The sequence below is a fragment of the Uloborus diversus genome, chromosome 3 (genome assembly GCF_026930045.1).
Source record: "Uloborus diversus isolate 005 chromosome 3, Udiv.v.3.1, whole genome shotgun sequence".
In the NCBI taxonomy this organism is placed as follows: domain Eukaryota; kingdom Metazoa; phylum Arthropoda; class Arachnida; order Araneae; family Uloboridae; genus Uloborus; species Uloborus diversus.
This window is the reverse complement of record NC_072733.1, coordinates 199,447,826-199,474,959: the sequence shown is the minus strand read 5'-3', so window position 1 is coordinate 199,474,959 and position 27,134 is coordinate 199,447,826.

Here is a 27,134-nt window from a genome sequence, read left to right as displayed (position 1 = left end):
AGGCCCATGTGAACATGGAATGTTTTACTAGAACAGCTTCAAGTAAAGAATATTGAAAAAATTTCAGGTAATGGCAATACCAATCCTACTTCTTAGCCAAACTTTTACAAGAATGAACCAGTTTATGTTTCTGTGGGTACAATTTCATTGTTTTAGAGGGTGTTGTATGTAATTTTATCACTGTCTTATTCACGTGAAACCATATTTTAAACTAACGAATGAGCGAAACTTAATCATTGCAAAGCTTGATATGAACATTCAAGTAAATTTATGACAATGTTGTTTTTTATTGTTTAACAATGTTTTTTTTTTTTTAAATTAAAATGGGCATACGTGAACAGTTCCCATATTTTCTCCGCGGTATTAATATTAGTGTAGAAGGGTTATTTTAAGAAGGAAAAAAATTGCATATATTTATAATTATTCATTTTCTGCAATCAATTTGCAAATTTTTTGATAAGAATTATAACTAAATTTTTATTTTTTATTATTACTTTTAAGTTTTTTGTTACTAAATAGTTGGTCAACAGTTTAGTGTCATATAATACTTACAAGAAAACGATAAAGTATTTTCATTTAATTAAAATCTAAAGTTTAAAATAATTTTGAAGAATGAAATTTAAAAGCAGTATATAAACAGTGAGCAAATACATATTTATGAAAAAACTTTTTCTTAACGACACTGTAACTGTAGTATATAAACTGACACAATATTGATTACAAACCCTTCAGTGCAATTGGTAGATATGTATATGTTTTATATTAAAGATTTTTTTCGTTGAAATATGATGTTTTTCCTGCAATTTTTAAACGTGTTTGTATTATGTCTCAGGCTTGTTCACATGTGTCACCCTAAAGGAGCACATTTGAACAATTGAAGACATTAAAAAAAAAAAAAAAATACCTTAAAGTAAAGAATCTAAAAAAAAAATAACAAAAAGACCATAACAGAAAAAAAAAGACAATAATGGAGACATTTCTTCCCTGAGATATTGATAGTATTTTTTGAAAAATAAAGAAATGAAAAAAAAAAAAAATTCCCATGTGTCCCCCTTTTTCCTACATATGTCTAGTTCCGGAACGGTTGGAGCCGAAATCCCCTAAATTCCATGTATAATGATTTATACGTACTTAATGTTAAAGAAGGTCAATAAAATTTGGAAAAATTCAAATACTGCTTTTCCAAAATCACACTGGCAATTATTAATGAAAACAAACTCTTCCAGTAGGATTGATATCAAATACAGTTGGCTCTCTGTTTAACGACGCTCTATTTAACGACTTTCTCTATTTAACGACGGCTTTTCACGGTCCCAGATGATCAACTGTAGTGTTAAAAGCATTCTATTTAAGGACGTTTTCTACTTAAGGACGATATTTTGTGGTCCCTTGAAAGTCGTTAAACAGAGATCCAACTGTAACTGAAGAAAAAACGTACCGTTTACAAATCATACTTCATTCATAAACACTTTCATCCCGAGATCAATTAACGAATATGAATTTCGTCTTACCACGAAACGTTTCTACTCCAGAAAACTGGCAAGCAGAGAATGATAAAAGGCCACCGGAGACAAAGTCCATCGCTGGTAAATCCAAATAAATGTTCATGGATCGTTTAAAGAGGACACCCACCTTGACCTCTCTGACGTAGTCATTCGTCAAACGACACAAACCGAGGATGATTAATCGCAAGCCATCCCAGAGGCATGTGACCCACAGAGATACCATCCATTCTGCTTCTATAGGTAGACCGCACAGGCTTTGGATGAGCCGCCATGGCGACAGGTTGCGGCATATTACCACGAAAGCCACATCGGCATGATGTAAGGTGGCTGTGGCCCCCCGTGGTGCCGTAGAATATATTGCGTTATTATGTATTAAAGTATGGTGGGGTATTGTTGTGGTGGAGCATGCTGCTATGTTAGTACGGGACACTCGAAATGAATTTTTTTTCGGAAAATTTAGCAGAAAACTTTGAAGATTATGAAAGGAAATAAAGATTTACGACTGGTATAATGCCATATCTCATATGTAATATTTCACTCGGTATTGTTAAGAAAGGTGCAGCTACAGAGGAAAGTTTGGTATGAAGTTTTCAAAAAATTGATGGAATACCCCTGATTTGCTTCTTTTAAGAATAAGAAATATGTCTCTGAATTTGTTCGTTTAATCAAAAGTTATAATTCTACTCTTATGAAGAATATGGTGGAATTGATAATGGTGAATTATATTTTAACTTCATATTTTCAGGCAATAAATCGGACCGCAGATGATAACAAATATGAAAACTGTCCCAATACACAGTATTTTATCAAAATAGGTGCAATTCCTAAAAACGAAATTTTTACGCTGCAGCTGCTTTCTATACGTTTTAGAGAACTCGTCGAAATGAACTTAGAAAATAATGCTTAATTCAAGCAAATTGAAAGTAAAAAAGAGGGAAAAAAACAAAAAATAATAAAATATTAATGTCATCTAAAGAACTTTTCTTTTCACTGCGATTTCGAAATGTAATCAATTATTTAAACAATTTTATCACTTACTGAAAATATCTAATGGATTTATATGTAGTTTAATGACTGCGAGGTTTTTTTGGCGCAGTTGGTTGTGCAGCTCAGTAAAACCTAAAATGCTACATTACCTGCTGTAAATTTGAGAATTTATACACGAAAAAGAGAAAATTAGCACTAAAAGTTAAAAACGTTGTATTCAGACTTGTCATTAACTCCAAGCTAAGATCGACACTACTGTGCTGTATCTTTTAAGACATATATTTCATTAAAAAAAAAAAAAAAAAAAAAAAAAATACTGCGTATCTTTATAAAATAGGACAGAATTTTTTTTTTTTTTTTGCAGATGAGCGTTTAACTCATATAAATATTTGGTTCAAATAAAACCAAAATTAGAATTAGTGCGCCACTGACCTCAAAGAAATCGAAATTCATCTTTAAAATAAAATAAAAAATAAAAAAGAAATCAGCAATAAGGCACAAATTTTCAATGGAAACTTGCACACACGTTTCCACGTGAATAGAAATGGGATTATCTGAAGAGATACTCCTGACTCCAATACCACCTACTTTTCTAAACTCGATATCCGAGATAACGTATCGAACAGATGCTGTCGATATCAAGATAGTTTAGGAAAAGCAAAAATACTATAAGTACAGAGAAACCTGTGTAAGTTGACCACCTGCGGTGCACTACTTTAGTGGTCAACTTAAACAGGTGGTCAACAAACAGAGGTTGATTTATATGATAAGGGCTAATTCTGTACCTGAAAAAAGCGGTCAACTTACAAGGGTGGTCAACTTTACAGGTTTTATTGTAGTATTAAACAAAAACGTTATCAAACAAAAAGTATGTTATTCAAACTTATTCATATTATTGCTTCATACTTTATTTTCGAAGAAATAATTACATTTGGTTGCGTAGACTCAATATTCAGTCAATTTGTATTTATTTAGGAAAATAATGTAATAGATCAAACTTGTTTATTTACCAGCAATTGAATCGTCTACTTAAGAAACCAGTCAAAAAAAAAAAAAAAAAAAAATTTCTAATTTCAGGGAGAAATACATCATCACAATACATTGTTTAGTAGGAATTACAATGCTTTGTATCAAAAGAAATACGCCTAAATGGGTATCCCTTTCAGTTTAAAGTATTGCAATTCCTGTCATAAACTTTTCATTTACTGAGAAAAATGCTTATTCGAAGGTTTAGAAATTAGTGCTCGACTGTTTTCTGAAATATAGTAAACTCTCGATTATCCGCAGAATTGGGTGGCACAAGTGCCGCGGATAGTAAAAATCGCGGATATACAGCAAAAAGGCAAAAATGAGGGAGAAATAAGATAAAAATTGTCCTATCTCAAAAACTTAGTACAGTATTGATGCATGATACTTTCCTCCAACAGTGAAAATATATTCAGTACAGTAAAATGTTTTTGCATTTTTGCACAGCTGAGCTTAATATCAATAAAGAACAAATGTATTTGGGTTGAAGGAAGCACAAAAAATAAACAAGTAAATGAAACAAAAACAACAGACTTCAAAATTACAATTTAACGACAAAAAATAATCAATGGAATTTGCTTTCTGTAGTGAAAATACATACATGTTCCTGATTGTTGACCGACTCGCGGATAATCCGCTCACGGATAATCGGGAGTTTACTGTAAACGGTTCAAGTTAAAGCAATTAAGAGCATTTGGCATAGGAAGATTATTTTTGCAACTGGAGGACATAAACTGAATTAAACCGTGAATTTCAGAGTTTCCCTTTTAGAGCATCAGGAAAAAATTATATTTTTCAAGTTGGCAACCTGAACTATTTTGCTCTCCTCCTATCCCTCGCCCTCAAACCAGTGATTTTTAGGCAGAAAATGTAATTTTTACACCTACTTAATTGCTTCAGTAGTTATTCACCATAATTGAACAAAAGCATAATTTGTAAAAAGAATATATAGTCAAAGATAGGACATAAGCGTAAATAAACCATTAGTTCTAAGATGCTATTTTGGATCCGTTCATCCTCAATAAAATCCCTCCTAAATTCATCTGAGGATCATTCTATTGTTATGATAAAAAAAATCTTGAACAATAAAAATGCCGCTGTTTTACGTCACTAATTTTTCGTGTATTTTTTATGTAGTTTCTTACTTTTTTTTCCAGATGGTATAAAGACGTTTCGTTTTCAGGCGTATACAAAATTTTAACTACTTTTAAACGTGTTCATTGCTTCCATGCAAACTATCCATGTCTGAAAAAAGTGAATGAAAAAAAAAGGATTAGACTGAAAATGATTTTTTTAAATATATTTTTAAACAACTGATGAGAAAGAATTGTATTTAAATTTTAATCAATAATCATTTTTGGGCTTTAAATTTAGGTAACTCTTTCCCGATTTCATATTCTGAAAAAACACTAAAAATTCTAATCTATGTTTTGCTTAAAATATTCAGCCAGCTACTACTTCCAGCTACGCTGAACAAATGATAAAATGCATGCAACTATGTAATCAGTAAACTTTATGAGAAAGAAAGCGCATTAAGAACAAAAAATGCAATAATTTTTAGCTAAAACATATGTCACTTATAATTTTGCTCTAAAATGTAGCATCCAAATGCTTCATTAAAAGTCAGTGATTTTATCAAAGTGCATTTGGAGTCTCACACAATCTTGATAAAAGAAACAGTAGCTGGACAGTGCAACTGAAATGTTGTAATAATTTTAGTGTATTTTAGTATTTTCAGCACACTTTAATACACATAAGAAAAAATAAATACATTTCTTAATCTGAAAGTTTGAAATAAAGTCATTAGAAAATAACTTATCAGCTTTATGTGGACCATTATGGGGAGAAAAAAGATGAGGCATGACTCGCCTCTCGATATGAATCAGAACGTGAAAAAAAGTCTTCACGTTAGAAATAAACGAAATGAGCGTAAATCATGAGGGTACAATCGCGAATTATTCACGTCAGGCAGTAAAATTATTAAACTGGCAACATAGTTTGAACTGTATTGAAGTTGAATGAAATGCTGCAGAAATATGTCAAGGATGCTTCAGGACTTTTAATTAAGTCACAATCGTAGAATACTGCTCAGAACGCCATCGGCTGTTGTCAAGATTTTCTTCATATTGAAATGATGCGATTCCAGTCCCATAGAGTACCTGAATATATTTCGTTTACATTTATAGCGACGTAGATCACAACAGTGCCATATTTTGAAAATGATCGCACATAAAAAGTTGGCACGTCGTGTGATTTGTTGAAAGCCAGGATTCACTTTATGGTTCGGGGGATTCTGGCTTCCGGGAGTAAATTATGGCCTCCCCTTGCTAATGACATTCAAACGTCATCTAAACATCCCCAACCGACGAGACAAAGATAAAAATCAACATAGACCACACGCAACTTTTCTTTTTAGGCTATTGGACTGAGGACCACCGTAACTTGTAGGACATTGTCTAGTAATTTTAGTTTGCAGTGTTGAGTGCCCTCGAGTTATGTGGTAAGTAGTATTTAAAAGGAATTTTCTTTACATCTTTGCCTATGCTTTATATTAATGGAATCTCAACTGGCTAGCAAGACTGATGCAGAAGCATAATTAATTCGCTTTAATCAATTTATTCGTTTCACTTGCAAGTCCTTAATGCAATTTTGGGTAAAGATATTGTTTTTTGACGCATGATGCCTATCACATAAAGTACAGTTGAAGAACGGTAAAGATCCGAAATCAGATGATCCTACTCCCTTAAATTTCCCATAGTGGAGCTGTTGATGGACCTTGGTTCATTTAGTTTTGGACATTTTAATGAGTTTTAGGATGCTTCAAGTTGCGATTAATCTAGAACTACGCAAAACGCAGCGAGTACTATTCTCGCAGTTACTGTGCAATAACTGTATTTCTTATCATTGAGATTGCTGTGATAGATGTGGAAGTAGTTGTAGATTGTATGGCGTCTGATTAAAATAAAATATTCTATTAAAACTGCACTAAATTTTATGTTTGAAAATTTATTTCTAATCTCTGAGCTTATAATGTTTAATAAGTTAATAACCAAGTATCAAACAATCCGGTTTCACTGTCTTCTAAAAAAAGGGGTTACCATGATAGATGCTATTTTGATTGTCATATACACTACATGACATGGCTTAAAAACAAAGTAGTTTTGTCTTCGGTTTTCGAAAAACTGCTAAAATTTCAATAATATTTAAATTCTTGTTTTTCAGAAACAAGTGGAATCTATAAAAAGAACAGAGTTTCGAAACAGGAGATAAATATATTTTATTGAGTATACTCCGAGCTCAAATACTATGGGGCTAATCAATTTCAAGTGATATGAATTTAAAACAATTGAAATTTTAATGAGAATTTCTTTTTTTATGCCAGATATTTTACTGTTTTGTACAACAGTAATAAAATGTTCGAATGTTCAATTTCTCTCTCAAATAAAAATCCCCCCCCCCAAGGGGTAAAGATGTGTGTAGTAAACACCTAACACACATCTTTACCCCCCAATCGAGCGATGCTAACCACTGCAAAATGTTTTTATTTTGATGTTCTTACGGTTTTAAGAATTTTTAATGTTTAAACTTTAATATTTTATTAAGACAAAAAAAAAACTAATAAATATAATAAAATAGTAAAAATATATAAAAATGTCGATAAATGTTGCTGGTATGAGGCACTTTAGTATATATATATATGCAAATAACATGTGGGCAAAATGTCAGTATTTACTTAAATGTTACTAAAGGAAAGAAAAATGGTGAAAATAACGAATTGGCACTTGTACGAGACACATTTGTGGAAACATGCAAGCAAGATGGAAAGAAGTACTTATGTTGCTAATCCGTTGTCAGTCGAGAATATGCCATTTTATATTAGATACATAAGCGGATTTAAGCCGAAATATTTGGGGGTGCAACAATAATAGGGATCTGGGGAGGCGGGGGGGGGGGTATTCCCGAAATAACAAGGCAGTGGCGAAATCAGAAAATAATTTTAGGGCGGAACACATTTTTAAGTCTAAAAAACGCGATGCAAACCATATTTAGTAAAATTAGAGGACGGGCAATTCTGAACATTTCAAACTGCAGAAAAAGTCTTAAACGAAAGTCGATATTAGAAGCGATGGGTGAATCCAGCTACTGGTTTGGAATGGTATTCACGCCCCAGAAAAATTTGAAATAGTTTCGAAAACGCAGTTTTACAGTTCTTGGTGATATTTTAGGGGCAAGAAAGGTACATTTGGCTCCAAGGTTATTTTTAGAAATTTTAGTCTTATAAATGTGATTATAGTCCATATTTATAGTTTGGGTTAGGAATGAGACTCATAGACTGTCTCCAATCGATTTTTTGAAAAGCAGATAGAAATACGCATCCCCTCTACTCCCCCACGCTACCTCATTATTTTTTCATAATTGAAGTTCCAAAAATACTACGGAGGACAATTTTTGATGCTGCTACCGGACGGGGTGTTCTGGAGCTCGCCCCTGGAAAATTTTCGAAATTGAAGTCCTAAAAATAAAGTTCTTCTGCAATACTCCATGGTATTAAAAAAAGGGATTCTCCCACTTAAATATTTCGAAATAGTAGTTTTCAAAACCAAAATATTAACACTCTTTGATGATATTAGTGAAAGGGGGTCGGAGGCTTTTGTTCGAATATTTTCCAAAATTAAAGTCTTAAACACATGAGTGTACGACCATACTTGGTAACGTTAGGGACACTGCACTTTTTCAAAATTGAAGTTCCAAAAACGCAATTTTAAACGATTTTCGATGTATTTATGTGATTAGAAGATCTTCTTTGGAAATTTTGCGAAAGTGAAGCCCAAGAAACGAAATTTGAGGTACTCTGTAATAACTTTGACTGGAGAAAGGGCTTTGGAGAAGAAAAGTTTTGAGGACTAATAGAAAAAAATGAAAACGAAATAGAAAAAATGAAAAAAAAAAAAAAAAAAATGGAGGGGGAAGATATGAAAGAAAGAGGATTGTGCGAGGAGGGCTGAGGAGGCACACAATTCACCGCCAATAATCTGAAGCTGTTGAAAAATTTAAATATCAATATTTCTTTTTAAAAGAAATTAAGATTTTCCCCCAACATTCTTTTTACTTCCTTTTACAAAAAAGGAAGTATTGTATTCGCGAAAAAAATTTCACCCAAAAATCGCCCTTAATTTCCATTTTGCTTACCCCCAAATGAATGTTGAGTTTTTTTTCAACCCGACCACACGTGGATATGCGCCCAGGAACGTACAGACACCTGAAATATCCATTTTGACGATCCCCGAGTTATTTACAACGAGTTTTCTCGTGACGTCAGTATGTACGTATGTATGTGCGTATGTGTGGCGCATAACTCAAGAAGGGAATGTCCTAGAAAGTTGGAGTTTGGTACGTAGACTCCTAGTGGGGTCTAGTTGTGCATCTTCTTTTTTAGTTGCTTTCGTATGCTCCAAAGGGGTTCTTTTGCCCCTTTTGGGGGGGAATCATTGTTAATTTCGATGTAAACTCAAGTTGTGTTATAATTTGGCGGACACTTGGCAATATATCGCCAGACTTTTGGTCGCCAAGTTTTGTCGCCAACTTGGCGACAAATTTGGCAATTAAATTATTTTTTAAAATCTGGTTTCAATTTGGCCATGTTGGTGATATTTAAAGAGTAAACTATTGAATCATATTAAAACTTCTAATAATGAGAAAATGACCAGCTTGTTTTTTTCGTAAAATAACTGCGTTTTCCCAAAATGAGATCTTTTCTTCTCTTCAATAATAAAGAATATTTTTTTTTAAACATCTTCTCAGCATTTTGTGGGGAGGGTCACCAGTCGTGTGCCCCCTCCCCCTGGATGCACCACTGCAGCAAAATGTCCAGGAGTCCTCCTTCAAAAAATTTTGAAAATTTACCTTTAAAAAGTTGGTTTTCGGTTGATTTCGGTGTAAATTTTATTGATAAAGTTTCTTGCAACAGTCATTTTTTTTTGGACTTTATTAGCCATTGTTTTTTCAAAATAGAAGAATTGGTATTGATATACGAATTGATACCCAATTACAGAACATGCAATTATTCTATACAATAACACAACACTGAACAATTAATTGTTTGAGCAGCTTCTTTATTTGCATGAAATTATTTATTAGGGTTTTTTCCCAAATGAACAAAATTACTTTAATTCTTAATATGAGTTATGTTTTCAGTTATGTTTTTCTTGCACTAGCGACGTGTGGTGATACACTGGATTCAAGTAGTAAATTTACTAGTATAACAGCTATGAATTTTTTCCCCGAACTGCCTTTTTTGAGTGAAATGTACTAAACTAATTTTTTTCAAAACCCAACCAAAAATTTTGGGGTAGCGGCGCACCCCCTGGCACCCCCGTAAATCCGCCTATGATTAGATATGTTTTAGTCAAACAACCGTCGGCGTAAGCAGTTTTTCCGTTAGAAAGTTAGTTTCCTTCAGAAGGATTCTTATCTGTCTTTATTAGACCGCCGTTAAAACTTGTATACCTTCTATCTCGCCAATGCAGAACCACCGAACACCTTGATAGCATTTTATTAGTCTCTGAAGGGGTTTTAACTAAACGCTGACAAAATGTATTCTTACAGAGTAGGCCTTGGAAGCCCATCTTTCTCACTTCGAAAAAAAAACTTTGACTCGCTTATACCCGTATATAACAAAACCGTTTGTGTTCAGTCTAATCTCACGACAAATGTGAAACTATCTAAGCGTTAAGGGCAGAGATAATAAAATACACACATGTCAATCAAATTCATATTCATTGCCTTAATTATTTTCATACTTTGGCAGAAATTGGCGATCGTAGTCTCCAAACGTTTGGAACAACTGCTTACTGCTTATACGACACAAATTTCCTTAAATTGTTAGCTTGTTAGAGTATACTAATAATACCAATTATGCAGTTTTTTTTAAACTAAGAAATGTTTTGTCTTTGTTCAAATGCTGAAAATCTTGTTTCAAAAAGACTAAAATAATGATAATAAACAAACAAATTTGTCTAGTATTACAATTGTAATTATACATTCAAAATTTAGCATTTGTATTACGATTTATCCAAATTTTAACTTTTAGATTTCTATACTGTGAAAGTTAATTAGATTTGTGGCTTGACAGTTATTTTACAACATATCATTAAAAATCATAATCATGCATTGCTATCGTTTTTCTGTGCACTACACCACGAGAACATTTTATCGAGTATGATGAACAAAATAAAATGTTTATTTTTCTGTGATTATATAATTTTTTAAGAACAGCTTCAAAAATGCACAGATAAGCAAGAAGAATTGTAGACTTGTGTTTCGGATTTATAGTTAACTCTTTTTTTCAATGCTAAAACAGTAGCTTCAAAAAAGAAAATAATACGATTTAGCTATTTTCGTATGTCTTTTCCTAAATGAGATCATTAAGAAGCATTTTTTAAATATTCTTTTTATTTAACTCAGTAGAGGGAAAGGGTTAGTAAAAGCTTTACTACCCATTCCTGAAGATTCAAGATTTGCAGCAAAAGCATCTAAAACAAAGTGTCCATTTCCAACTTTTACAAAAGAGTTAACAAGCCGTGTATTTACATCAAATCTGCAACAAAAAGGCTCTCGATGACTATCAAGATTGTACTACCGAAACTTTTGTTACAGCACCGACAGTAAAGCACCAGTTGCATGGAAAACCCCAAAGACTCACCGAACCAAACATCAAGTGAAAGTATGCCACATTCATTACTTGGTGCATTGTATAACAGAAGAGAAAAGGATTTCTGGCTCTTTATAATGTAGCCACAATTTAAAAGAAAATACAATTTATCACAAACTTACCTTCAATTTGATAACTTTCCCATCCTTATTTCCATCGGCGATTGCAATTGGGGATTGCCTCTAATGCTGCCAAAAGTTCCAGAAGAATTATCAACGGCAGTTAAAGTATTCGCTTGTGAATTGGATAGCAGAAGCAATCGATTTGTTCATTTTACTTGCACGCTTTTTAAGTTTTCACTAATGAGAGCTAGTGATATACTGTCCATATAATATATAGTAACTGAAAATAAAAGAACTTGATAACAGTTGAATGTGAATAGAAAAGATGTAGATGACAGAACGATTAAGAAGTATCACAATTTCAACAGAACGTGCAAACGAGTGAATCAAATGGTAACCAGCAAAATATAAAGTTGAAGTTGTAGTACTTATTGTATGTTGCCACTTAAACAATATATATGTGTAAACATCAAATAAAGCGTAAGGCTTAGCTTGAAAATGCAGGCTTAAGAGAGAAATAGGTTGTGATAACATTTTTCTGTTTAAAGAGACAGCAATTGAAAAGAGCATGGCGGCCGTTTAAAAAATTCAAAGCTTTATGAATGAGCTAAAACTAGACATACACTATACAAACAAAAGTATTCGATGTATGACCGAATCTTAACAGTACACAAAAGAAATACTATACTCAAATTTAAACTGAAAATATTATGAATTTGATATTATAACCCATGAAAATTTAAAGCAATTAGTTTCTCCCTATATCACGAGAAAACGTCTAAAATTTCCTTTTTAAGGGGTTCAATTTCAAACAAAATTTCCCTTGAAGCGCCCCCGGAAATGACCGAAGAAAGGCCCCCAAATATCTATTCCCACTAACATTTACGAAGATGTTCTAAAACCTGCATTTTAAAGCTAACTTCTAAATTTTTTGGAGGAATGTCTCTCTGCGCCTCTCCCCTCGTTTCCAGAAAATCATTAAAGATTGTCTTTAATTTAGTTTTCATGGCCTTAATTTCGAAAAATTTTAATGAGGAGAGCTTTCAAAAACTCCTCCCCGTAACATCATTGAAAGTCAACCAAAATTACGTTTTTGGAGCTTTAATTGAGAAAGATTGCCGGACCCCCTTAACGTTACCAAAGATGGTCTTACAATCGTATTCTGAAGATTTCAGTTTCAAAAAAATTCCAGGGGATTGTCACTGAATTTCTCTTCTCCCCTAACATTACCAAAAATCGTTTAAAACTGCGTTTTTGCAAATATAATTTCGAAAATTTTCGGGGGAGAGCCCCGAACTCCCCTTTCCGTAGCATAATAGGTGATAATCAACAATTGCATTTTAAAAGATACTATTTCAAAAAAGTAACGGGGGAACTCCCCTGAACCTCTCTTTACATTACCAAATTTGTCTAAAATACATTTTTAAAAGTACAAATTAAGAAAATTTGCGGGGTTAAGCCCTGGAATCTCTCCTTCCCTTAACATCACCAAAAATCTTCTAAAACTGCGTTTTTAGAAATGCAATTAAAAAAAAATTTCGTTGACGAGCTCCCGAACCGCAATTTTAATAACATAATTAGAGAAATAACAATTGCAGTTTTAAAATTACCCTCATACCTCTTCTACCTCTAACATTACCAAAGATCGTCAAAAATGCATTTTGAAGACTACAAATCCTTAAACTTTCTGGGGCAGAAGCCCCTGTAGTTAAGACACATTTGATATAAAAAAGATGCCTTCAATTTCATACACCTCCTATTTATTTTTTGACTTCGGAATGGCCTTGAGAGTCGGATCATGCCGCGGCAGCAACTTCTGACACTTACCCCTGATCTAAAAGAGAATTTTAACCCTTTTGACAACACCAAAGACAGTGCAAAATTAGGTTTTTAGGCTCTTAAATTTTGAAAATTTTCAGATCAGAGTCCCCAATCCCTGCTATCTTCCCTAATATCACTAAAGGTAACTTAAAATCGCATTTTCAGAATTTTGATTTACGGGAGGGCAGCAGCTGCTTACCCGCCCCTTATGCCGTCGTACCAAACATAATCGAAAATCATATTTCTTGGAACTCGACTGCAAACAATTTTCCCTGGGGAACGTCTTTTCCATGTCTAAGGTTACCAAAGAGAACTTTAGAGTGTTTTAAGAAAAGAAAGCTCCTAAATTTCCATCTCCTTCCCGTAAACTCACCCAAAGAAAATTTGTAATGGCGTTTTTAAAGTCTTACTGTCAAAAATTTGCAAGCCCCCCCCCCTCGAACCTCTTCTCTTCTCCCCCAGCATCACCAATCGTAGACCTTAAAAATTCGAAAACTTTCCGAGTTAAAGCAACCGCCTCCTTCTCTAACATGTCAACATGTATCCCTAAATTGCGTTTTTATAACTTCAATGACAATATTTTCCGGGGTCAACCCCAAACGCGTTTTTAAGACTTCAAAAATTTAAAGGGGAGCGTCCACAAACCAAACCCTTTTCCTTGTGTTACTACCAAATATAGCCTTAAATTACGTTAGAAAAAATGTATTTTGAAATTGCGTCTAAAATGAGATACCGAATTCAGTGTCAGTTTGGCATGTATTTCAAAATATTAAAAACACTCCTAGGTCTGCTCCTCCTTTACAAACAATAATTTGGGTGCTCCCGACCTTCAAAGCTCATGAAAAGTAATTGGTGGTACATATTACTATTTCATACTCCAACTTGAGGGCAAATTCAAGATTCTCATTTTATTGTTATCTTTCGCAATTGCGATATTTACGGCACCACACATCACTTTCTGTACCAACAAAATTTGTACATTATTGAATTTTGATTAAATGATATTATAATAATAAATTTAAATTTCTGTGGGAACTTGTTCACATTTAAACATTTTGATAAAGTAACTTTACTCTTAGTAATTCAGTGATATTACTGTTCAAAAGAAAAAATTAAATCAACCAATAATTCTGCCTATTACCCGCCCCCTTCCCCCGTCTTCCAATTTTCTTTTTTCATTTTTCTGTTTTGCCCCCCCCCCCCCCGCTCCCATTACCATATGTCTACCAATGTGCAATAAAGCTTCAAAAATCATAGCAACACGTGACGTTTTTGTATATTTGTCGAAAAGTTAAGACACCCCCCCTCCCCCGAAACAAAATCCTGGGAATGGCCTTGACATTGGGTTTCTCGCTTCACTTCTTTTTTCATTTCTTCCTAGTTATATTTTTTTCAGAATGCTACACCCTTTTCCGGATTTAGTTTTTCTCCCCAAGGTCACGAGAGAGAAGCAAAGAGACGGACAGACAAAATTGATAAACCCGTATTTTCCTCATCTTCAAAGGTAACTAACTTTTTACTTCACATTAATTTTATTTCTTAATTTTTGTATTTATTAGATTCTCTCATAAAAAAAAATTAATTTTACTTTTATTCACCACTTAATTATTGTATTTAATAATAATTTTGCAGTACATTTACCTTTCTTCTATGTTTTAAATTCTTCTATTGCTCTGTTTTGCGATTATTTCCTTTTTGGAGAAAGAGTAGGTTAAAATAAAGAAATAAACTGATCTCTGGAAACATTCCCATACCGTCGAACTAAACTAGAAGCAATCAATAAACCAGAAAAGGAAAAAAAAAAAAATAAAACTAATCAAAGCATAAAACCGTGAAAAAGTATTATTTGTTTTTACACAATACTCATACTAACAATAGCATCCTTTATAGAAAACAAAACAACAGGAGAAAATATACAAAAGCAAAAGTCTCCCTAAGAAGTTATTAACTTGACTTCTTGAGCACTTAATTCGGCAGTTAACTCGTTAGCAAATTCCTCCATACATCTTTGTCAAAAAGCACTTTGGACTCTCTTAACTTTCACTGCCATTTTCTAGCTACTTCTCCGGTGGTCAATTGGTCTTCTTTGAGTTTTATTTTTGTGGAGCAAGAGCTATGAGAGTTCCGTAGGGGGTAAAGTGGGGTCAAACCTGTGCGAAATCTCGGTCGGTGCTTTTCTTTTTGGAAGGCACCCCAGGTAGCGGTGAGGGGCTATGCATATCTGCTTTCGATCTAGTTCAATGAAGGTATTGAAGGATTTTTGCTAATGTACCGACTTTGCTTGTTTGACATCCTCATTTTTAAAAGGCGGCCGAGGGAAGAGGCTCATTAAGACATCAGTGTCGTGATCTGCGGTTCATATATACTCGAGTGCTCTGCAGTAAAAAAAAAAAAAAAAAAAAAAAAAAAAAAAAAAAAAAAACGAGAACAAGCTACAAATAGGAAGAAATTATACTGAAACTAGACCTCCATTATTGTAGATTTCTCAGTCACGAGGACCTCGTAAATGAACGTTACCATCGAAGTTAATTAATAGCCGCGAACCATTGGCAAAAACAACGCATTGTATTGGATCAACGTCGCCAAATTTTTCTGTCCTGATGACAAGTTCTCAAGAACGTTAATTCCCACATGTACTCGTAGTTTTTATTCTAAGGCAGGGTTGGCAAGTAATTTTCAGTAATGTCTGATTATTTTTGAAAAAAAGTCATCTAGACTGAAGACAAAAAATCATATGCTTTAAAATTTTTTAATTCTGATTTTCACTCACAAAATAATATTAAATTCGACAGATAGGTATATTTTTATTTGAAAATCTATATGACGAGAGAAATATATATGCGGTTTTGAGATTATTTTCAAGTGAGTTTCATGCGGGGAGAAGCTTATATGCAAGGAGTCTTCAAGGCGGGCGGCTATCAATTTTGACCGATATTATTTTCTTTAGAAGTTTCTCAAACGTATGTGGAGCCCAACGCGATAGCAGGTACTTGGCTCAAATCAGGCAATTGAAAAATCGAAAAATATTAGCGGAAATGAAAAAGGTAGCGCTCAAAAGTACTGTTACTTATGGAAGAATGTTTTTTAAATGCTTATTTGTGTAAGTCATTTTTTCAAAACAGTCACGCAGCAGTTCAAATTTTGACCGATCGCGATCAGCCAGTTGCGGACTGCTGTTCTAGCATATTTGGATTCAATGCTATTAGACAAAACGAAGGACAAAAAAAAAACATCTAAGTCAATTGATTACACAACCAACGATCAAACATAGTCAACTTACATAAAAAATGAACTTGATTGCAAATTTATAGACACTATTACTAAATTTGCTTAATGAACTATCAGCTGAAAATGAAACTTTTTGGAAGACGCTCCAAATAGCGGTGACACGCTATGCATGTTTGCTTTCCATTCAGTTCAATGACGGTGTTGAATGATTTTGCTAACTCCATTTATCATAGACTAGCTCGTCGCCCGGCTTTGCATGGTAAACCTCGAAAAATAAAAAGTCTACGTCAAGTGAGGCGTGTTGAACAATCAGATTTGAATAAAAATATAAAATTTGTGGAAATTTTTCCCGACAGATTGCGGAAAAATAACCAAACATAAAACTTGTTAAATCCCCCGATTATAGGAAAAGCCTCAAAACAAAAGCCAGAATTTTATTTGTAAATATTCAAGAAAAAAATGGCAACATATCTTTCTTTTCGATTATTTTCTTCACGCTACAAACAGTAATGAAAGTATTGTTCAACAATGAAAGTAATCAACAATAAAGAATTTCTAATTGAAGGCTTACCTACAGCAGGGGCGGATCCAGAAATTTTTGCAAGGGGGGTCAAGTTTTAATGGTGAGCGTTACACTTCTAACGTAAAATGGTATCAGTTAAGCAGGGTTGCCCATCCCCCCCCCCCCAAAATGCTATCGAAACCCGGTCAGTCCTTTCCCCCTACATTTTTCAATGCCGCAGCCTGCGACATAGATTATATTCCCTCAAATTTTCATCAAAACTCATATTTCTTTAGATAGACAGGCTAGTCACATTACCCTAAGCTCTGAATACATGAGATTACAGCTATTAAATAGTTGAAAAAAAAATCCGACAACGCATACACGACATGTGGTTTGAGTTGAAAGAGTGCTCTGAAAAAATTCTAAGCTCATTAGAAATGATTATTCTTTTGAAAATTAGAAAAAATAAATAGCAAAGACCCAGTAAATGAACCCAGTCAATCCTTTGAATTATGACGCGCTGAGAAGAAATACCGAACAGAACCAAGCAAAAAAAAAAAAAAAAAAAAAAAACAGATTCACATTGATTCCATGCAGGTAACTATTTTTTCGGATCTAAAAGTTTGAAGTTTAATAATAATCATAATATAAATCTTGTCACAGGGGGGTCAGCTGACCCTTCGACCCCCCCCCCTGAATCCGCCCTTGACCTACAGTTTTGCGCGAAATTAGTTAGAAATAATTCACGTTCTACTTACCTTGGAACATTGGAACAAATTTTATCTGATTCGGAAAAATCAGGGGTTTCTATGGATATTTTATTCTATATTTTGCGAGCATTTTTTCACCCTTATATTATACAAAAACGCAATTTTCGGATCCTAAAATTAAAATTCGAACGGTTCAGTTCTTTTTTTGGCGCTTGAAAACCCTCTTACGTTCTTTCTCGTGTGCTGAAGTACCTCCCTGCCAAATTTGGTCCAGATCCAATGTAAACTGGATTTACATAGAGAACATACAAACGTACATACATACACACATTTTTATTCATACTTATATTCTTTATTTCATTAAATTTATCAACCTCAAGAACTTTATAAAAGAAGGTTACCGTGAAGCTTAGTCTATCCTTATCCGGTGACGTGATTTTTTTGTAACGTGAAGGTGGGGTGCACGTAACCCAAACATTATATTTTCTTTCGTATTCCACAAACTTTAGCAAGTTAAAGTAAGAAAATTTCCAATTATTATTTTTTATTACTTATTTAGCTTAAGAAGTTCCAAATAGTACGATAAAAACTAATAAAAAATAAAAAAAATAGTGAATCGAAAGCTTATGAAACTGTTACTGCAAAGTTTCTCATTTTTGCTAGCTTCTAACCAGAGAACCAGACGAATAGTGTAATAATGAAAAAAAATTAAACAGGTAGCAATCGAAAGAGCATATTGAGACTTTTTTTTTTAATGAAAAAATCATTTCTCCCCCGTCCCCTCGCTATCAAGATATAATATCTTAAAATCTACCGAAAATTTAAGAACGATTAAAAAGTATTTTTGAAAGAACCTCCCGGCTTTCACGTCTGCATGTGGCAGGACATCCATCTGAAAATCGTGTGAAGAAAGTTTTCCATTGATCCCCGCAACTCGGCATTTGGCGACTTTTCTTAAAATTTTGGCAGACTTTAAGACCTTATTCTTCGATAACGGAGACCTGATTGCAGACAATTTATGTGTCCAACCAAATCAACGGGTTACCCTGCTCTTTGGATTCCTATTCCTATTCAGAGTCACAACTGACTACAACTGTATTTATGTCGAGGACTGCATACTAAGTGCCTTGCCTCCATTGTTTAATATACCGATAGATTGCAGCACCATCACCGGATCGAACAGTTTATGGGAATTTAGAACTAGTCCAGGAGTTAATAGCTACCTGGTGCTTTCACTCCCAGAGGTATCGTTTCACTTGGAGGATATTGAGACCATGAGGATATTTAACGTCGCCCAGTCCCCTTTAATGACGACGGTGGGTCTTCGACCATCGAGGTTCGAACCCAGGACCCTCCGGCCCCGATTCCGACACTCTACCGATCGGGCTACCACGGCCCCGTGCTCTTTCGATTGCTACTTATTTAAATTTTTCCATTTTATTCTTCTTGGGATCTAGTACAAGCGACCATAATCGTTTTAGTTCGTTTGAAAATTTTCAGGCATTATAAAACAATTAAACCTGTACTCCAATTTAGCAAAAGAAAAAACTGTGGAAGCTGAAAATTGACACAAAAAACTTCAGTCTCCGTTCTGCTGAAACACAACTGAACAAATAGTTGAAAATGTTAAACTTTTCGCTTTCTGTCAACGCTTTCAGTTTTCCAACAACCAATAGAAATTCTTCGTCTTGTGTAAACATTTATAGCAATGGTGTCCGTGGAAGTTGCACACTTAATAATAAAATTGGTTTCTAAACATTCGTTGAAGAAGTTAGGAAAAGATCGTTCCTCTTTGGCCAAAGATTGTAAAAATTCCACGATGAAACGAACTGTAGTGGTAAGTCATGTCAACATTTTTTTACTCAACTAGATTTTGATTGTTAACATTGCAACAGGATTCGTAGCATGAGTGATGCTGAGTCAATCGTATAGACTTAATTATAGGTAGTTTTTACTATGAATGTTCATGCAAAGGGCTTTAATTTTTATTACGAAAAAAAAAAAAAGAACGGATGACTTAATTGATAACCCTAAAATTATTTTTTGGTAAAAAATAAAGAATAAACCACTTTTTAAAAGAGCATGCTTCGCTATCAATATTCTATTTTAAATCTTTTATTATGAAATTAACCTTTGTCAAGGCGATGTTTTCGCCTAAAATTGAAAAAAAAAAAAAAAGAAATAGGAAATTAAAAGGATTTTAAAATACTAATTTGAATTACGGCGAGTTTATTGAGTTTAAAAGTCATTTAAAATGTGCCTTTACAGCTGAAAATTTTGAAAGTAAAATAAATAAATAAATATATATATATATATATATATATATATATATATATATATATATATATATATATATATATATATATATATATATATATATTTAAAATTCTAAATTCTGACTAAAGGTTCAGTTTAGGATGTGGAATTTTGTATTGACACAACTTTTATGCCATGGAATTTCGTGAAGGGATCGTTTTTACGCTACGGTAATTTGTGAAGATGCCGCTTTTACAATTAGGCTTTTCATGAAAAGATCGCAAAACGAAAAACTAATTGTTTGCTATTCTCTTCTTTGTTCGTAAGAACAAAAGAGGCTATCCTTTTCTACAAACAAATCATTTATACATTTTTTTATATTAAAAAAATAAAAAATGCGAAGATTGTTCGTCTTAATTACATTTTTAATTAACTTACTAATTTCTCCTCATCTGGATGTGACAATGACTGGAAAGAATGTAGTAATATTATTTGTTTAAATGCTAAATGACAGCTAGAAGTACCGAAGTGATAAAAAAATTGCATTTATTTTATTTATAAAAACTATCATTTATTTAAATAAACAAACCATAAATTCCGCCCTCTACAGAATATTTCTAAAATTATTCTTTTTACGCTCTGAAATTTGATAGATATTTGCTGGTATTTACATCTTAAAAAACATTGAAGCATTTCATTATTTTATAAGAAATAACTTTGAAATAAGCGTAACGTAAAGCAATGGGTTTGCAAATTAAGCTTAAGCTCTACATTATGAATTTGAACATTATGCACTTTGCTTCAGGATGTTTATAAGAGTCATCAAAAACTATATAAATGAGAGAATCGTAGCAAATTTTCACTATATTTGCATAAACTGAATATTAAAGCTCTGTTTCCATAAAATTATATACATTTTAATGAAGCTGCTCATGAGCAAAGTAATCAAAAAAATAGAAATTTTTCTTCCCATCCCTCATCTCATAAGACTCAATGTAAAGGAACAAATCAGGTCAAAATTTTGATATAGCCTAAGGATTAATTGTGAATTTTTTAGAAAGTCTAAAACGGTCATTATCGTTATTGCAGACACCTGTTTCGGCGTTACAAGGAACGCCTTTTTCTTTGTAGGTTTCTGTCGGATGCCTTTTCATTCATAAGCTCATTTCTTTTGCATTGAAAAAGGCGTTCCTTCTAACGCCGAAACACGTGTCTGCAGTAATCTGTAATCTGTGCTTTTTGACGTTTTTATTTCTTACTTTACCTTTCAACACAAAGGTATTTATTTATCTTGTCTTTACCATGTTTTCAGAACACATTGGTTATGGCTACCGTGATAATGGCCTTTTTATAGTTAAGCGTGTTTGGTGCTAAGCTATGACAAGTGAAAACTAATTTATTGCACTTATTTCAAAGCTTTATGTAAATCAATCAGTTAGTTTAAATTTATTAAAATTATATCTTAGTAATAATGGAATTGGTAAAAATTGGAATAAATACTTTGACTGAAATAAGGGACGCTCAACTTATACAGAGTTCTACACAACTATTCGTCAATAATCTCTTTGTAGGTCAGACACACGATAACCTAGCAAAATCATGCAGGAACATACATTCACAAACGCAATGCTGATGCGCTACATGCACATGAAGCCAGAAACGAACAGACAGATACAAAACAGGTCATAAATTTAAAACATAAAAACGATATTACAGAATATTTTAGTTTTTAAGAAAGATCTAAAATGATTGTTTAAATTTGCAGTTTTAGCTCTAACGCAGGCGTAGCAACGACAACGCAGCGAACGGCGAAACTTGGTCAGAATGGCTCTTCGTTGCGTTGTCATTGCGACTCATGCAGCAAAATTTAAAACAAGTTCTTTAAACGTTCCTTAAAAACTAAACTATTGTATAAAATCGTCTTTTTGTTAAAAATTAATGATCTGTTTCGCATCCGCATTTCTAGCATTGTGTACATGCAGCGCCTTTTGCGGTTATATGTTCCTTTCTTGTTTGTTGTCGTATGCCTGACCTACACGCAGATTATTGACCAATAGTTGTTAATCCTCTGCATAATAAATTGACTAAATAATCTAGCGTGTGCAATGTTCAGGGTTCGAGTTCTGTGCTCAGCAAATATGTTTTTTTTTATTTAATTAATTATTTTGCAAATGAAATATATTTATTAAAAAATGACTCATGAAATTTTAAATTATATGTTTATCATAGTGTATATTCGCTATTTAACTTTATTATAATACAAAATAACTTATAGTTGTAATAAAAATGTCGATTATCACGGGAGACAAATTTAAATAAATAATAAAGAATTTAATTTGTTTTCTTATGTGTAAATTTCCAAATATTGTTTAAATACAGAAATGAAAGATACTCAGTTAATTGTTGTTTTTGATTTTAAAGCTTCCCTATTCTTCAAATAGAAGTTCAATTAGCAATATTCGCAGTTTTGGATAAACTGTGTAAACGAAGTTTATAACTTTTTATTCATTTATTTTTTAAATGGAGAAATTAAACTTTTTTTCCATATTAAAACTAGCATACACTGCAATGCTTTAAGAAAAATGTTGGCAAAACTTTTAAACGTTAATGGTTGATGCACGTTACACTTTTAGCTAAGGTTGAAATTTACCTTTAACAGAGAATGACCCATTGTATTTTGAGAAGTATTCCAAGTTTTGAGAAAAAAAATCCGAAAGCATTGTCGGAAATGTGTCATCACTAAGGGTATTTTGAAGCCAAATATTTCATTTCGACACCCAATGTTTGCTTTAAGTGAATAGGGCACAAGAGACTTACGTGCTAGGAATCAATTTACATATCTTTATTCAATGTGAAATGCATTTTTGTTATCTCTTGGTTGAAACAAATACATTGATTTTCAAATTGAATGATCTAAGCGTATGTTCCAAATTTGAAGCTTAAAATGTTGGATTGACTCGAATCTTTCCTTCCCCGATTCATTACGATCGAGGAATAAAAAAAAGCGTTTCTTTTAAAAATTTTGAAATACATTTACCTTGTGATTTCCTTTGTACATTGTATTTAACAAAGTTATTTTAATAACCTTATGTAGCATTTGATTGAATGAACTATACTCTTTTGTTTTTCATTTCGACCCTAGAGAAACTTATCTCACCAGGAGTTCTCGTGATGCCATGGCTAGATGTAAATTATCATTTCAAACACTGCCTAATTGCTTAAATTGATGATTGATACAATCTTGAGCACTTCTGCTGTAATAGCTTATGTGTCGGCTAAATACTTTTTTTAAATGTCAGTGGCGAAATTTGTAAATATACATCCCCCCTCCTATTTTCAAGGATGGGTAGAGTAGAAAAGATGCCATTGGTAATTCCAACTCTCGTAAAAACCATTAATTAGACATTTTTCAATAATAAACTCGCATAATAAGGATATTAATGCTTCGGTTCAATATCAGCAAATATTGACTATCTTTCACACAACATTAGTTTTCAATTATAAATATATTAATTTATTTACTTTCATATTAGCTTTGTAATTTCCAAAATTATATTGCAACACTTCGTTTTTCTTTCTTCGATTGTAATAGAGGATGGATTAAACCAAGCACTTTTTTTTTCGGGGTTTTCGTTCTTTCTTTCTTTTTTCTTTTTTTTTCTTTTTCGATGCAACAAATTATGTGGTCTAATTTTAGTTGAATTTAGTTAAAGAAACTTTACTGGAAAAATAAATAGTTGAAAAATGATGAATCGAAAACTTTTGCCAACTCTTGAGCATGCAAGATGAATACGAATACAGATTTAATTTAGATTTACCTTTTCAACTACAAAAACTACATTCCCCCCAGTTCCTGCAAACGACCATAATCTTCTCAGTCTGTTGGAAAATTCTGAGACACCATAAAACTTATCTCACATTTCTAAGCAGTTAAACAGCAAAATTACGACTGAAAGAAGCATTTTTAACACAATCGAATCTAATTTTACGCAAAAGAAGATACTTCAAGCTTCGGTAATAAAGAATATGGCGTGCGTGAAGTGTTAACAATAGAAGCCGAATTCATTACCGCAATCGTTCACTAGGTCGTGCTCACCACGCCCCTTTTATGTTTCTGGAGGCTAGTTCACAGGGGGTCGAATGCCCCCTCCTGATTTTAACGAGGTTTGTTTCTTCCTCTTTAGCTTTACCAACTTCATTTTGCTTGTAAGATCTGCCTTTGTTGTAGGGGCAAGAGTAAAAATTCGAAAGGTGTTAAAGAAAGGAAAAGCTAAAAAAAGCAAAATAATTTCTGATCTTTGCTTCAAATGTTTATGAAATGAAGCTAGAGACAAGGACTTGAATACCACTTATTTGCCATGAAATTTGTCGTTGTGCTATGATGCGTTGCTTCCAGGCTTCAGTGATTTTGATAGTTTAATACAGTTACTTCTATAGCGTCGATAGTTTAATACAGTTAATTCTATAGTAAGAGAGCGTCGTTACTCTGCGTAACGACTCCCTATTTAACTACTTTCTCTGTTTAGAAAAGTTTCTCAGTTTCAGACCCACCACTCTAGTTTTAGAAAAATTCTAGTTAAGAACGCATTCTATTTAAGGACAATTTTTTGTGGTCCTTTGATCGTCGTTAAATAGAGAATTAACTGTAATTGTAAACTAAAGTTTTTTGGATTAAAAAAAGAAATTACAAAAAAAAAATACTTTTTCTAATATTCTTTACTGTTTTACTGTTTCACAAAAGTTATAGACCAAAAAAAGGAAACTTCTCGATCTTCATTTTCTTAAAAACCCGTTAAGAGCTTTACTGGTCACCGGGAAAAATACTGTCATGTAACACCTCTCAACCCCCCCCCCCCTTCAATTCCCCAAACAGCCCTTACCTAAAATCTCTCTCTCTTTGGCTGCCTTTTTCCAGTGGGTAGCAGGTCCTAGACTCCCTATGCAGAATAAAGGGACCCTAGCAGGTCCTACTGGGGCTGGGTCCCGGAGATTTTGCCACTGTCCCACCCCTCCTTTGGTTACTTATGCCATACTCAAGCCTAAATTCCTTCTACATTAAAAATGCTTTCATGATACATGCTCTCCTCATTGAATTAGAATAGGTTGAGAGTTTGAAACATTTTTTTACGTGAAACTAACTAAACCTCACCGATAATGACTATTCAGAAAAAAGGAAAAAGAAAAAAAAAAAACAACGTACCCTTTTGTATCCTTTCAAGAACTGATAGTTGAGGATTTAGATTAACTTTTGACATGTTCCCTAGTAGCGTTCTTTGATTTTTCTGATAAGGTATTCGAATGATGCTTTACAATAATGAAAGTTAGTAACATAAGACACAAGGCAAAAGGTGAATTGGAAACTTTTACTTCTATAATCCAATAATGGCTCCGTCTTTATCGTGTCAACTTGAACGTCATGGCAACTTTCTAAACTGCTTTGACACTTGAAAGGATTGTAACCATAAGTTCCACACACACAGAGGCCATTTGCTGGTATCTATCACAGTAGAAGACAAATCAATGCACAATTTCTCTTTTTCGCGGATTGCGCATAGATTTGTCTGCACAGTAAATACAAATCAGTAATAAAAATCCAAATTATTGCATGAATTATTGTTTCTTTTTTACCTTTTAAAATCATAATTACATAAACTTGTTCCAAAATTATGGTTGTTGTTATAATATTACTGTTATTGGTTTTAAAATGTTCGGTGGCAGCTAAAATCACAACTGAACTTTTATTGCCGTAAAAATAAAATCACTTGTTTAAAACCAAATTCCCTGAAATTGCGTCCCTACTGTTTAGTCAAATATAACATTACACTTAAACTACGTGCAATGGAAAGTAGAGCATTCATTTACCTTTCTTTCTCTTGAAAAAAAAAAACTATTTAACTTTAAAACAATGTAATTGACATTAAGTGACGAATATACTATTCTAAGATTCGACGTTAAGCAACTGACAAACTTGAAATTTTATAATGTCCGTTTTCATACATTCGTAAGAAAAACCATAAATACTTTCATAGCTGTTTTCGATGTAATCTCAATAACTATCAATTAACTAGGCATTAAAAATTTTGCAAGCTTTTCGCAGATTTTAAGACTGCTTTGCTATATGGCTTAAAACTTGCGAAAGAAATGGAAATTTTTTCAGAAAACAGCAAGAAGTCCAGCAAGAACATTTGACGAGTAGTTATTCTGCTACCTTCGAAGTTTTTTCATGCAATTCAGTCTGCAATGTATCCAAGTTCATGAAATGTTTCATACATTACGAAAATGTTTCCGTTTCTGCTCTTCACTAATACATACTTGAATTATCAAATTATATTGCACTTTTTAAATGAAACTTTTTAAAAATCATTGCAACATCGTTAACATTCAACTGACCTAAAACATACTTGAAAGAATATCTGTGAGATTTGAAAGAATGTTTCCAATTCAACAAAAGAAATAATCCATTCTTACAATGTGTTATCATTTATACACATCAGTAGTTACATCAGCGTGAAACCGATTGAAGCTTATGATAAGAAAAAAACGACTATTTTTCAATTTAGTTTATAATTTTTAAGAAATGAACTAATGGTGCGGAATCAAATGGTGCATTTAAAGGGGATTTTCGCAACAAAGAGGAACAAAAAAATTGCTTTTGATGTAAGTGCTAACTTTCTAATGACAGTATTCAGCACCATTAGTAGCAATTACACTAGTAGTAGTATATTATTTAATGTTGTTTTTTTCTAAGTGAAAATGCAAATATTGCATTTATGAAAAATTAAAATGTCAAGGATGTTGTGAAAAACGTTTTCGAGATATACGAGATTAAAGCATTAGAATATAAGGGAAAACCACCAATATTTGGCAACGCACTACTAGTTAACATTAATGAAAACAACATGAATTACAAAGGAAACACAGATGCCAAAAAATATGCGTAGGATAGCCAAAATATCTTTGGCATAGCTCTCTATTGAGAGCAATACGAACTGTCGAGCCGCCGAGTACGACAACAAGGTAACCGCGATTGTTTTATAATAAAAGCGTATGTTTTTCTGTCGTTCAGTGTAATTTTCTTCATTAGTTTGCTAAGAAAAGTTAGTTCGCACCCTCGAATGCATTTTATTATTCTGATTAAAAAGCCATTTAGATTTTTCCTTTGTTAACCTATGAAGCATATTATGTTTTCCTATTTCAAAGCATGTATCAACTACTGAAAATAAAGAGTGTCAACTAATAGATACTCTTGTTTTCGTTTGATGTCTACTATTGACCCAATATCTTTTTTTTAATTTAAAATAACAATTTTCGAATTCATTTTTT